This window comes from Pelmatolapia mariae, linkage group LG2 (genome assembly GCF_036321145.2).
Source record: "Pelmatolapia mariae isolate MD_Pm_ZW linkage group LG2, Pm_UMD_F_2, whole genome shotgun sequence".
Lineage (NCBI taxonomy): Eukaryota > Metazoa > Chordata > Actinopteri > Cichliformes > Cichlidae > Pelmatolapia > Pelmatolapia mariae.
Genome location: NC_086228.1, coordinates 20,766,224 through 20,781,463, shown reverse-complemented (window position 1 = coordinate 20,781,463; position 15,240 = coordinate 20,766,224). Strand labels below are relative to the sequence as shown.

Here is a 15,240-nt window from a genome sequence, read left to right as displayed (position 1 = left end):
AATTTTTGACTACTGTCAATGACAGTTATTTTCATTAGGTTCACTCTCCAAAATCACTCCCTAGCATTCATTTATTTATTTATTTTGCATCTGCAAAAGACAGAACACTTTCACAGTGGGATAATTTGCAGAAAGTTAGTGGTCTGGACACTTTTCAGGGCAGTCTAGCACTCTGGACATATGAACACTCAAAATTCAGACACATTGGTTCACCCATTATTTTTTCCAAGTCCAAATCTGGTGTATTACCATGAAATGCAAGCTGACCTTGGACAATTCATTCAGGGATTTGGGTCGTTATAAAAGTAGCTAATGTAGCCTCCAACAGCTAGCCTCAAGCAGAGATATGAAACAGGCTATGGAGGTCTGGTAAGCACATTTCTTTTTAACTCCACACGCAGAGTTTCTTTTTTTTCTTTTTCTTATTTTCAGCCTGTAGACATAACCGACACTGCCTCAAGTGACATGACTTGAGGAAGCTTATCAGATTTTACGCAGCTCCCTATAGTGCTAAAGAAGACACTGTTACGTTTTTCACATGCACAGCAGTACTCCTGCTTACAGGCTTTTCTGATCTCTGATGGAATCAAATATTTTCAAACCTGCTTGAATGGGAAAATCAAGCTTGCAATCCTCTCTATCTTCTAAAGAGTCCAGGCAATAACATGCAACATCGATGCAATCAAACCTGCAACACTAAATGAAAACAGATAAACACTAGGCTTACCTTCTGCTGCTCGATTATAGTCAGTGACTATGTGCGTCTCCACTGGTTCATCTCTTTTTTTGGACTGTTTTAATATGCAACATCTGTTTATACCACCTTTAAGGTTAAAGTCTTAAATTCACTTGTAAAAGAATACACAGCAAACACAATCGCTTAGCTCATCACCCACAGCTATGCTCTTGCCCTGATTGTTTTCTACCATGGCAGACTAAACAGAAAATACTCTATTGTCTCTCCTGATGCTCTTGTTCCTTATTCCTAGCATGATGCCAGATCAAGGCTGTCTTGGCTGTCATTGTGTAATTATAATAATAATAAAACATATGATGCCGCTACATGATTCAAGCTCATAATGAGGGCAACTAAATTTCCCTGCTACCTGTTTGCTCAAACACTGAGCATATTGACACTCAGAAGACTGCTCATCTCCTTCTGGCCCAATTGACTGATGGATTTCCAAACTCTGCATCAGCCAAAGCTATTAAGTGGTCTGCTGGAGCGAAATGACTTTACTGTTCCCAGAGTGCAACATTAGGCTCAGCAATTCCTGCCTGCTATTGTCTAGGGCCAATGTGACAGAGTTAATTTCTTGCCAGACAAGCACAAACATTTATGCTGACACGTACAATAAATAACAATAACGACAAAAAAGAAAAAGAAAAAAGAAAAAAAAAAGAAACGATCCAAATAGCTTTATTTTCTATTTTTGCTTTTAGCAAAGATTTGGGGAGAGCATAGAGATCCATGCCAAAAGATTTCCATTGAACGAAAGCAAGCTAACAATTTCTCATTTTTTTTAACAATAAGCCATAATATAATTAAAACGTTAACAATAGCTGCTGGTAACAGATCACCCTTTTTCCAGAATGTCATATAAGGTTTGCATTACGAAAAAAGTTTGTGACCAGTGAAAAAAAAGTTTGCAGGACATCTTAAACATGTTTTTTTTATATATTAACTTGTCTACATCTTTTCACAAGCACTATAACACTGCAAAATGAAATAAAAAAAATCTTCTGTAATTAATGAAGGATGACATGATCATTATCCCTCTACTCCAACTTTAAGTTTTGCTGCCACCATATTTTTTAAAAAAGAGCATATATTTGTCGAACACTATCATTTATGTAAACTGAAGGACATTTGGTCGTTTTGTTTTTTTAATTGTTGCTTGATATAGAATTTTACTGCTCAACAGTTCATTGCCTTACTTTAAAAATCAAAAGCCAAAAAAAGCATGTGACTGGTCTGGACTAGACAGGTGAAGACCAAGAAACTCACTTTAATACTGAAAAACAGAGATATTTAGGGGGGAAAAATAAAATCTTTATCACTTTCTAAATTTCTAAAACCTGTGTCTATTGGTTTTGGATATTTCTACAGAAATGGTACATTCACAGAAATGCAAGTTATTCATACCATGTACATTAATGCACCATTATACACCATAATAGATTCTGGCTTTGAGTCCAACTTCTCTTTTTACCTGCATTAAATATGAAATTGCTAAAGACAGGTTTCCAGTTTAACTCAATCCATCTTGAAAAATGTAGGCTCAAAGAAAGTGAGTCACTTTATATTCATAATGCATATGGTTCTCTCTTTGTATAGTAGTGCTTTAACTTACATTTGTGGATACAGCAACACACTGTGTTCACTGACAACGGCTTTCAAAAACATTCCTTAGCCCATGCAGTGATTTCCACTACAGAATGGTGTCTGTTTTAAATGTAGTGCCGCCTGAGGGTCTGAAGATCATGGCCATTCAATATTGGTTTTCTGCCTTGTCTTCTTGTGTAACGTGATTTCTCCAGATTTTCTGAATTTTTGAATAAATGTGCTATAGATGATGAAATCCCTAAATTCAAAGCAATTTTACATTGAAAAATGTTCATCTTAAATTGCAGTCGTTAACAGATAGGCGAGGCTTTCGAATCCCTTTCCATCTTTCCTTCTGAAAGAATCAAGCACGCTGGGATGCTCATCCTATGTCCAATCATGTTACCGTCCTTTGGCCAATTTACTTTATGCAACACAATATTTTCAGTCTTTTCTAACCCTATTATCATTTTGCGCCTGTATGTCACCACAATGTATTTAAAATGAAACATTCAAGATGAAAATGAATTTGATTCAGTGACGTGAACAAAAATAATAAATAAAGCTTTGTGGAATTATATCCATTTTTGTACACAGATGCATATTTTCAGGGGCTTATATGTAATTGGAGACTTAGTCAAAAGCTGTTCCACTGAAAGGTGTGCACTATTTATTCATTGTTTTTTGTTTTGTTTTTTTTTCAGAAATTAAACAGCTTAGAGATCTAGAGGTTTTTTTTTCCCTTACCCAAGGAGAAGCATTTGCATTTGGAAGCAGTTTCTGTGTCGAGCAGGCCATATTTAGGCTGCATTAACAAATCAAATCCCCAAAATAATAAGCATAAGAGTATGGTAGATTGTGACCAAGAAAAAAAAGCAAGCTTGCAGCTTGAAATGGCCCAAACATGCATGAAAGGCACCGGTGGTAACTGCAGGAAGCTTTCAATGATAAAGGAAAAAAACCCTTCACAACATCCAGCAAAGTGGAGAACACTCTCTAGAGCAGCTGGCACATCTTCGATAAAGGAAGACAAGATAAAAATGCAGAAGATTCACCACAAAGTGCAAACCATTCATCAGACACAACAACAGAAAGGTCAAATTAAACCTTGCATAATAAACAAATAAACAAAAACACAACACAACAACAATACTGAACATTCTTTGACAGCTTTAAAACATGGCGGAGGTACTGTGGCGCATTGGGTTGTTTCCTGGTTTCCACAGGGTCACTAATTTTGTTTCCACCTTTTTTCAAAATATTAATAGTATAAAATAAAAATAAAATAAATATTATAATAGGAAAGCAGAGAGAAAGAGTGCAGGGTAAACATGCAGGCAAGGGCCTCAGATCAGACTCTGCTGCAAACGGAGATGGAATAAAAACCACACACACACACACACACACACACACACACACACACACACACACACACACACACACACACGAGAAAACAAACAAACAAACAAAAACCGTACTGTGTACTACATTTTGTTATATTTGAGTGACAGACTGTGGCTCTGTGATAGCCCGCCATACATACCAAAACAAAGACTTGATTTCCTAGTACAGAGCAGTGGTTTCAGTCACAGCCCTGCAAGGACTTGTGAAGGTGCAGTTCACATGGAAAGAAAACAACGTAGCCTAACGACATTGCAAAATGGTGATCTAAGGAGGATCATTCAAGCTCCTTGTATGTGAAAGACTTGAAAGAATCTGTGCACAGACTTTCAACTTAATTTCTGGTCCCCAGTCCAGCATTTTGGCAATAGAAATTGAGTTATTTTGTAAATAAGACAATAAGATAAGATAACCTTTATTAGTCCCACGCGTGGGAAATTTGTTTTGTTACAGCAGTGGACAGTGCAAAGTTGCATAGAAAAATTAGAGAAAAACACTGGAATAAGATATCAATAAGATATTGTACACAATAGAATAGAATAAAATAAAAAACTATATACAATTGAATAAAATAGAATACAAATGCTATATACAATATGAGTATAATGCAATCTTTGCTAGTGTCAGAATACACTGCATACTGTTAGACATGACCCAGTGATATCGCCACCAAAATAGTATCACCTATAAGTGATGTGCTTCCATACCTCCATTCATTTTGTAATACAGAGAGTTTATTCACCGTATTTATGTTCTTCACTTAACGGTAGTAGAGAGCAAAAGAGAACAGTGTACTCTTTGGCTTTGTTAGATGTGGGTTGCTGAACAAAAGTAAACTGAAGAGTTAATGATTTCTTATTGTAAAAACCAAAGCAACTTTCAAGCTTTTAAAACTAAATCAGGTGACTATTATGAAGAAAGAAAAATCTTAAAAGCATGTGATTCTTCATTATATGTCAGTAGTGTCACAGTAATTGTATACTTCACATCTAGTTATTATGTGGACCTTTTTGACCTAGTTGTCTGGGAGAGCAAGTCAATTCCAACACAGGATTAAATACAAGAGTGCCAGTTCTGATTAAAGTCTTGGTGAAGTCTAACTTAGCAATATCCACAGTGTTAATTTATCTAAAACTGACAATGAGAAACTTTAGTTTTGTGTAATGAATACCTTGAGCTTTAATACTGCATACTAATTCAGAGGCTGAAAGTATAACATCTAAGTGGAGCAAACTGTCAAGGGTTATTAGTCATACATCTTGTTTTCTTTTCTCTATTGTAGTGAGTGGGGTCTAGCTGCAGCGCTTCTTTGTCTGGAGGCCTTATCTGGCTGTGAAGCACCAAGCTCTGTGCTGCTGCCTCTATTGGCATGGCAGTGGAGGCGAGGCCTGCCATCCCAGATAAACCTCCCTCTGTTCTCCCAGCAGCCCAGCAGGCTTCGTGTTTGCTGCAGGTGTCAGAGAAAATGTTCCCATAGCTATTAGACTTTAGCGCTGCTGGTGACATGTTGGCACTTCTGATGGGACTGAAAATGGGTGAAAGTGATGACAGAGGAGATGGAAACGGGCCACACACCGAGGCAAGAAAGAATGAGGGGGCAAAAGTTAGACTGGGATGGCTATTAGAATTTAGTTAAAATGGGAAATAAGTGATAATTAGTATTAGAATTGTATTTCACCTCATTAAAGCATGTCTCACATAATAAGAAAAGTCAACTAATTTTTACAGAACTCCAAATATGATTCAAACTGGAGAAATTCATCTAATGATTTCTGTATACCATAAAGGAAAAAGAAACCGAGGCAGACAGGTTGTACTAACCACACAGTAACGATGGTTGTTGTTGTTGCTGCTGCTGTTCCAAAACTGTCACCAAGGGAAAACCTTGTTATGCTCAATATTCAGGTGCCATACTGTTTCCAGATGGCAAGCACTGGGTGCAAGGAAATATAATTGAATGCTCTCAAACTGTTTCCTTGAACAATTTCCCAAACACTAGATACAAGTACAGTAGCCTCACAAACTTTCTTTTCAGTTTATCTGACATGAATGATGAGCAGTTTGCACTGTGAAAGAAGGGAATAAGAGAAAACCCGGTCTTAGGACACGAGAGCAGACCTACACATTTCGCTTTTACAGCTGTACCTCAATGAAATAGCACATTTTCTTTTTACTGTAAACTTGAACATAAATGCAACAAAATATCAAAAGCTAGGTGAACACAAATTATGTTCTCTTTCAGCCATATTGTTATGCCTATTTAATAAACAAAATATAAGGTGTCTCTTAAGTATAGAAAACTTCACAAATATCTCTGAAGCCACCGTTGCATCCCTATACAACAACTAGCCCATCTGTGGGGAATATGGTCTGTGTTAATGTGGGGACAAACAACTGCCATGCAACCTTGCTAGGCAGAGAGCAAGTCTCTGAACTGGCAGATTAGACCACCTGGTCCTGCCAGACTGTCAGCCTATTTATACTCAGGAAAATAATTTACACCAGGACTGCCCAGAAGCATAGAGACGGAGACCAACGGGAGGCAGCTCTGTGACAATTCCATCGTAAAAAAAGGAAGAAGAAGAAAAAAAAAAAAAGAGTCACTGTGTCCTGCTGCAGTCTCATTCCTTATAAAGCTTTCCCTGGAGTGAGCAACAGAAAGTATTCCAGCTAAGAGCGAATACTTCTTCAGCCAAGAGAGACACCTCTCAGCATGTGAGAATTAAACAAAGGAACTGCTGTGTTAACATGACCTGAGTGACCTGTCATGCAGTGGAATCAGTGATGTGACTATATTTTAAGGTTGCAATGATTTATAAGTGGATTTGATTAAACATGTCACTTGAGAGAGCCACAATATTACATGATGCAAGTTTGACATAAAACAAACAAACATTCTTTTGGTGACAGTAATGTGGCCTACATACAGTAGAAACTGTACAGAACTGCAATGAAGCCTCTGAACTAATGTCAGAGTTTGGCTTTTCAAGCTGTAAAAACTGGTGTCAGTTATCAAAAAAATAAACAAATAAATGAATACATAAAAACACAAGAAGGAAAAAAAACTACAAAGGACAAGCAACAGCCTCTGGTCTAAAGTGTGGGCATGAATATACTTTATGCAAGATCTGCTCTCCAAACTCTGGCAAATTCTGAAAGTAGTAAGGTTTTGCAGTAAACCACACTGCAATTAAATCAGGCAACGAGTCGTTTGAAAGCAAAACTTCCAAAGAGCTCTATTTTTTGCTCCTCCCGCGACTGACATTTTCCCATTAGTGGCACGGACACATAATTTGGTGGCACCAATATTTCATTTCAGAGAGCATTTCACGCAGTAATGAACATGTCACAAAGTGAAATTAATGTGTCACTGTGTTTAACAGATCCAATAAAAGTAACGAATTTGAATCACTCAGAAATTACATATCAGACCCATTATCACAGTTCATACAAGACCAGTGACAATTTATTCTACTGGTACTCTACTTAAATGTTCAATGTCATGAACTTAGCAGTCTCACTTGAAGCAACAACACACATTTTATTCTCAGCCACATTATCCTCCTAAGACTGACAGGCACGAGTGTGACATTGTGATTAGAGAAGAAAAGTCCTATTAGTAGATTATCAGTGGAAGTAAACAAGCAGGAAATGGTGAACGTCTTCAGTTGTGCTGTCAGTTGACAAAAAAACCCTGAATGGTAAAAAAAAAAATTAAAAAAATGGAACTCGAATGTCTCTAAAGTTGTAAATCCCAAATCTGGATGGTGTATGCAACATTTTCAAACCAAATTTTCTTCTCAAATATGCAAGAAGCACCAAGTATGTTTGTTGGGGTGGCTGTAGCTCGGGAGGTAGAGTATGTCATCTAGAAACTGAACCTATAAAGTGCTCAGGTAGAAAAGCACTATATAAGAATCAGTCCATATACTCTATCTAATATTGCAGGGGTTTAAATACAGTTAGAAATTGTGTTGCAAATTCTCTCCATTTATATCCAGAAAAATAAATACTATGAAAACAAAAATATATAGATTGTTTTTGTTTTTGGCTTGTTTACATCTTCTTTGTGACAAGATAAACAAGCAAAGCTGTACAGTAAGAAAAGGAAGACGCACTAACCAGCATGGCTCTGCAGTATTTTGATGTGGAAAAAGAACATTTTCCAACCCCAGCCCAACAGCTGTTCACAAAGGCAGCGATTTGCAGTGACCTGGCAACCAGAGACCATACAAAGTCAATGACGTTTTTTGACTTCAACTGATGATGAACACTGGTTGCGCACTGAGTGGATCCCAAGATAAAGAACGCACTCCACTGAAGGGACTACAGACGAGATCCCACACATAACAGGGTAGAAATAGTGCATTCTAGGTAAATTTGAAATTCGGAATTTCTGAGTTTCTGAGAATATGTTGGAGTGGTGTTTTTAAGTGGGAACCCCCCCGCCCCCCCCCAAAACAAGCAATGTGTTGTATTGCTTGGGCCATTTTTCCTTACTTTTCCGTCTTTAAACTTGGGAGTGCCATCCCTCCCAGCTTCCGAGGCAAATGGAATGCGGCACAAATACTTCAGAGAGTTACCTAGACAACCGGAGCCTGGAATGTTGGTAGTGACCAACCGTGAGTTTAAAAGCGATGTGTGACGAGCGACTCACTCCTTGTGTGGACGCAGCTTTACCAAAGGCCTTGGTCAAAGGCACTTTGGAGAAATAATTTTAGAAAGAACAGAATCCACTAAATATACACAGAAATAACCTCTGAGCCACTGTACTGCTTGTTCAACATGGAGATTTATTCAGACTTGCATGAGTGACAACACTGTCATGTCACTATGTCATTTCCCATAAAAAAAAATGGCTGGATATGACAAGGTACTGAGATTGGAAACACAAAATGTGGCAAAGAAAAAACAACTTTGCTGTACAATCACTGCCGATGCATTATATACTCTACCACGCATGGTTCAAAATGGGCATACTGGGCCAATCTACTAAGTGACTGATGTTTGTCTAATGTGTAAACTTACTCACAAACATTCAGAGAAATATGTCAGGAGTTTATTGTGACTGAAAGTCAGCCAGTCATAGTATTCCTATTTCAATTGCTCTCAAGAAAGCAGCTCCAAAAACTTTTGATGACACAGAAAATACGAAAATCACAGATACTGTATGTGCATTAATGTGTTGGTGCGGCAGAGAGTGCTGAAGTGTGTGTGTAGGTGCTTCAACAGCCGTTTCAGCCTACTAGAAATTCAACCCCCAGCCTTCTTTGTGAAAATATAAAAGGCTGGAGGCAGCGATGAGTTCAAGATATTGTAATTAGCTACCACCATCACAAAACTGCTGCTGTAGAAAATGTGAGAGAAAAAGACATTAGTGAGTTTCATGATGTGGTCACTGAAACAAAATGATAATTGTACTATTTTTTAGACTGTATTACTTTGCCCACTTCTGTTTCATAATTTGTGGTTACAGTATAACAAAAATTGAGGCTGGCACAAGGCAGATAGCAGGTCCTAATGGTGATGAAAACAGATCAACATAGAGGAGTTGCAATCAGTGTGCAAGACACAATACATTTATCTTACATGGAGGAAAAACTGCATACAAACACAAAAGTTTCATCAAGTAAGTTCACATTTACCAATGTGGCTGTGGATTTCATTACCATGAACAAATGTTATTCTTGAGTGACAGTCATAAAAATTACTCTGTTAATATTGATGTGAAAGAATTTGGAGTATTCTAGCAATAATACCTGTTCTTTTCTCTGTGGGTACAGAGGTGAAAGAAAGCTTAATTCTGCGCCTGGTGGAGCGAAGTGGAGCTAATTGGTGTGTGTGTGTGTGTGTGTTGTTTGTATCAGAAGAGTCAATGAGACAGACAGAGGGAGATGGAATGAACCAAAGGTGAGAGCTAATATTAGCCTGCTGCTGTGAATGGCAAGTTGTTTGGACAAGAAGATAACAACATAACTGCATGCCTGAAAAACACAGCATTTTATTTCTTGATCACCAAGGACAGTTTTCTTTGACTAGTGAATTAGAAAAACTAAACACCTAAAAAAACCCTCATCTTAATAGACAAGATAAATCACTGGTGATACAAATAGTGTGTGTCTGTATTTAAGATTAATATTGTACTTGTTTCAAATGTCCCCGATATGTGTGGTACTGGAACCAGCATTAAAACTGCTAGCACCACCAGCATTCCTTTCTCGGTGGCTGGTTGTGCAAAATGCAGTTATGTACTTCTCTGGTTTAAATGCCAGTTTATTCTGACAGCCTAGATCTATCCATCCATTCGCTTCCGCTTATACTTTTCAGGGTCATGGGGGGCTGGAGCCTATCCTAGCGGTCTTAGGGCGAGAGGGACAGGTTGCCAGTCTGTCGCAGGGCTAACACATAGACAAAGACAACATTCGCACTCACATTCACATCTAGAGTTTCCAATTAACCTATCCCCACTAAGTACATGTCTTTGGACTGCGGGAGAAAGCCGGAGTACCAGGGGAGAACATGCAAACTCCAAACAGAGAGACCCTGGCCTGATGATGGAACTGAACTTCTTCCTGTGAGGCAACAGTGCTAACCACCGTGCGGCCCCAAAGCCTAGATACAACTGCTTATTTTGTATGGTCAACATACTATAGATGTTGTACTATAGAGCGCTGGTTAACAGAGCCATCGCAGTCTTACGCATCAGTTTACTTGTTTAGAGCTTCCCATCACAGAGATGGGAGTAAAAGGTCTGCTGGGCCTGTGTCAGTGCTGGGTGGCAATGAATCACAGTTAGAGGTCAATCTTTACAAAAATCTTGTAAATGCGATAATTTGAGAACAAGGTGGTGTAGGTGGTGTTTTGAAATTGATACCATAGATTTATCTACTAAGAGGGTGATGGGTACCACTCACCCCAGCCAGTATTTTATAAGTTGCTATTGGTGCATAAAGGTTAAAGGGGGTCATTTGAGCCCATTTGGTACATGACTGCCAGGCAACATGATGATCCCATGATATCTGAAAAAACTCCAGGGGCCTAAGATGTACAGAGATGTGCCAGGTTTTTCTTTTTCTGAACTCCTGATTGTGGAGGAGGAATTTGTGGACAAACAGATAGAGATTAGGTGTATTTTAGTAAGATAAGATTAATATCTTTGACTATCTAACATTTCTGGTGCAGATAAGCAAGCTGCAGCAACATTTCAAAGTCACTCGACTAGGAGCACATATGCCTTTTTGTCAAGCTACAAATTGTGACCACCATTAAGGTGTGTGAGCAGTATGATACATGTAAACACAGATGTTCTTAGTGTTAAAAATAAACATAAATGGGAATGTTTTGCTTTGTTAGTGAAATCATTACAAAAGAAAAGCAACCTGTATTGTTCTCCCCCACTGTTGCAAGTCCCAGATAACAGCATAAAGAGATCATAGGGGATTTATCGGTCGCTTTTATTTAAAAGGAAGTGTTATTGTGTCACATATTTATGGATTGACACAGCAGTAATCCTCAACTATTACTCCTCCTACGTACCTTTCACCCGCTTACACTTGAATGTTAAACTGCAGCTATCAGAGAGGTAAAACAGTAGAACAGTAGGAAAATGCACATAGCACTTGATAGAAAATGGTTCATCAGGATGTTACATTAAAAATTTCCAGTGATTTGGCCTGGTCTATAAAATTTCTGCACTGGTAACTCAATAGCAGGTAATATCCTCTCCATTTGAAACAGACAGCAGCATCTGGGATCTGGGAGGCTCTCTATGTCAAATAGCTGTTTAGAGTAATCACCGGCAAGAGGCTGACGAACATTCCTAGGCAAGCATCACTGGCACTGAGTGCATGCGGTCATGTGGCCGGTTAGCACTGTGCAGGCTGTTCTCAGCAAAAAAAATGGGACAACAGTGTCAGTATTTTGGAGATGATTCAGATGAAAAAGAACAGAAAAAGCTCTTATCGCATCTTACAGCTGGCTCAAGTGGGAGTTTTTAGAGACAAGATGACCAGAAATCCAAAAATATCTTACAGTGACAAAATGATCCCTGGTATGATGCAAAACTACCAAGCGGCAGCATGAAGAAAGTGCCTGCTCTCAAAGAATCTTTCACCTTGAAAGTTTTTCCCAAAGGCTGGAGTGACGGACATTCCTCTGTGCCCAGTTAAAAACAGGAGCTTTGACCCATTTGCTTCCACTTTGGGTATTAAAGTAGGACACTATATTGCCTACTGAGTATTCCATGAAAATATAGTATGTGTAAAATTAGAATGAGGGCTTAAACAGCATCTAGCTAATAATGGGGTTCAGGATCCAATTGCCTTTCTTGGGGGAATGAATAATTCTGAAGCTCTGGTAGAGGCAGCTCTGTGGGAGATAATGGCAATGTTTGGCTTGGTTGAAAAATCTCTGAAAACTCTTATGTCTCTCTGGACTCAGAAGGCATTACTGACCCACAGATCAAGAGAGAGAGGTACTGGACCTTATTTTGGTTGCTAACTTATTCAGTCTGTAGGGAAATACTGCAAAAAAAAAACCCACCAATTTAAAGTGAAGCAATGCAACTGAGTGTGTCATGTGGTGTGTCAGGTATTATTTGTGGCTATGGAGACTAATAAATCTCCACTTTTTGAACATACATTATTTAATTACGACAACCTATAAGCAGCCAACACAAACTATAACAAAATGCAATTGTCGCTCCTCCTTTTAGCGTCTAGTGGCACTCAGCATGATTATTAATGACAGCAACAGCTCATGTTAATGAGTCATGCTTGAAACAGGTAGCTACAAGCATTGTTGAATCCTCTGCAAACGAGTTTGATTGTGTGTGCTGGATGAGAATTGGCATCCAATGCATGGTCATTAACTGTGCAGTAGTGCAATAATCTTTAATTTCCTTCAAATCTCTTGTGAGTTTGGTGATTTCATTGCCAGAGACAAGACTTTTTGAACATTACAGGTAATGTTTGTGCAATTTTCAAATATATAGATAAACTTTTATGATTTTAATTTTTTGGAACTGAATGGAAAGGAGCCAAAGACCACAACAAAACAATCAACAGAAACCAGAGCAAGTTTCACGTTTTACACAATCAACTTAACTGGAGCCCCTGTTGCATATTTTACGTAGTCCAAAACATACACTCAATCCAACAACATGCTTTTGAACTGCAACGCAAACTACGCTGACTGGTTGAGATAAAGCTCAGTTGTATTTCAAACTGCACTGATGACTGTACATGAACGCAGAATATAATCGAGGTTAGATAATTATTCCATGGCCAGAAAAGAAAAAAAAATACACTGCAGTATATTCAAATGAGCGAGGCTCTAATTGCATGTGCCCAAATGCACGCACAGAATCTAGTTCGGGAAAACTGTTTTACATTCAGCCCACATCTTCAGTAGTTAGGAGTTCTTAGGCAACAGGCAATTAGAGGAGATACTACTGCTCTTATCTGCTGCTGAATCTGAAGGCAGATTCCAGTAGTAATAGCCTGAGAGACAAGCAGCACCTGAGCCTCTGAGACAGGAATGAACAGTATACATCCTGCAAGCAAAATAACGTCAATACCTTTTTAACCTCCAACACCTCATTACAACTAAAAATGAACTGCTTCATATCTACTATGAAACATAAAGGAAGCCAATACATAAGTACACAACAGGTGTTTGTGTAGGCAGGCTAGGCCAACATCTGTTTACAGATGCCATGATGTTGAAACTACACCACAAAAAAGTTAACAAAACTGAAATAAAAACAGGATGATTTTATGAGAATTTAAGATAGAGACATAACTGTTTGTCCAATCCATCCACAACTGGTTTAAGGTGTTAGTTATAAAGTTTAACACTATTTCTAGACACTAGAAATTAGAGAAGTTAGAGAAAAATAAGATGAGAGGAAGAATTCAAGAGCTTTTTCCCCCAAATGTTAAACTGTTAAATTGTATTGAATTAAATATTCTGAACTGACTGATTTACAGGAACATCTACAAGAGAAACATAATGATAAAAATTCAAGGCTAGTTCACATTAACAGTTCTTTTAGCCTCTTTAGAAGTATTTTCAAAATCTGTCAACTGCCAAACTTTTTAAACAGACTTCCATTCTATCACAAGTATCAAGGAACACTGAATCCTAATTTCCACACACAGCTGCGTGAATCGCATGCATCTCCTATTGTTGCAAGCATGATGTAATTTTTTAATGGTACTTCTAATGAATGATTAGACTCCCTGTGCTGCTTCAGAGTTTTTTGGTATGCAGACATCAACCACACATTTGACACACCATTAATAATGTGGTTCATTTCAAAAGTGAAGATGATAAATTAAGAAGTCGAAATAGAAAAAAGAAGAAAAAAACTTTGCATCTGGGGCTAACTATTGAAGTGGAAGTCAGAGGTTGCGGGCTCTGTGGACTAAACAAAACTAAGTCCTCAGCTATAGTGGGATAAAATCCATGTTAATATATTTCACATATTACCAGACAGGGCTTATAACGTAAGTACACCAGTGGTGAATTGCTTTCTTAGTCAGTTTGATTGGCATGAGCTCTGCATGCCATGGAGAAAATACCTGCATGCTGCAGCCATTGAACAGCTTCTCTCAAGCACCAGGCCACTTTACCCTGGCCATTAGAATGCTGGAGCCGTTTGGATTCATCTTGTAGTCTGCAAATGATAGAAAAGAACAGTATTAGGCTTACACTGCTAAAATACTTGTATTATCATCTTACTACATGGTTCTAAATCAGTTTTAGAGCTAGGAAACTAAAACAGAAACCACACAGTCCATTCTGATTTAGAGCATTTTACTTTTAGATTCTAACCTGCAGCCTAAGGCACCTTTCACTGTAATGATGCTGCATAAAAGCTCATTTCAGTGAGCCACTAGGCCAAAACACAGCAATGTGAAGTCATCTACTTTTCCAGAATGCAGTGTATGGCCATCAGGGAGAACAATAGCAAATCAAATGTGCGCAAACACATATCACGTAGAATAAGTTGAAGCATGGACCTTGAAGCACTGTACTAATTTGCTGTCTACTTGGCGAGCACCAACAAAGAAGAGAAAGCTATTTCTGCTTTGATTAACTTTCCAGAGGTGTACATTCAGACCTCAAAGGAGTACGAGGACATAAACCACTGTCTTCGCATGTTAAGCCTTCACCCTGGTCTTGTTTATTCGTATTTCATATTTTTTACCTGCACCCTGTGGCAAAATACCTGCACTTACAAAACCCCTTGTATTGTTTTTCCATTGTGCTATTGTCAGTGTCAAGGCCTCCAGTGGAGCACTAAACACTAAATGATTAGCAGACAATGTTGCCTCAATCCCTGAACTTTGGAGTGAGAAAAAAAACCTCACAAAGAATATAGTACTGTGAAAAAGTATTTGTCCCCTTCCTGATTTATTTTCTGCATATTTGTCACACTTACATGTTTCAGATCATCAAACAACGCCCAAGGATACCACAAGCAGTGGAGTAGCCAGGGATGGTTCTCC

The 15,240-nt window shown here is 38.3% G+C and overlaps 1 protein-coding gene across 2 annotated transcripts in view; it reads right to left on the bottom strand.

Annotated features, from left to right (window-relative positions):
• enox2 (ecto-NOX disulfide-thiol exchanger 2) overlaps positions 1-15,240 on the bottom strand; it is a 181,050-nt gene that overhangs the window by 146,394 nt on the left and 19,416 nt on the right. For both annotated transcript variants that reach the window (XM_063494455.1, XM_063494456.1), the window contains one exon: positions 14,311-14,405. The gene's annotated coding sequence lies outside the window, so the exon portion shown is untranslated. The remainder of the gene's footprint in view (positions 1-14,310; positions 14,406-15,240) is intronic.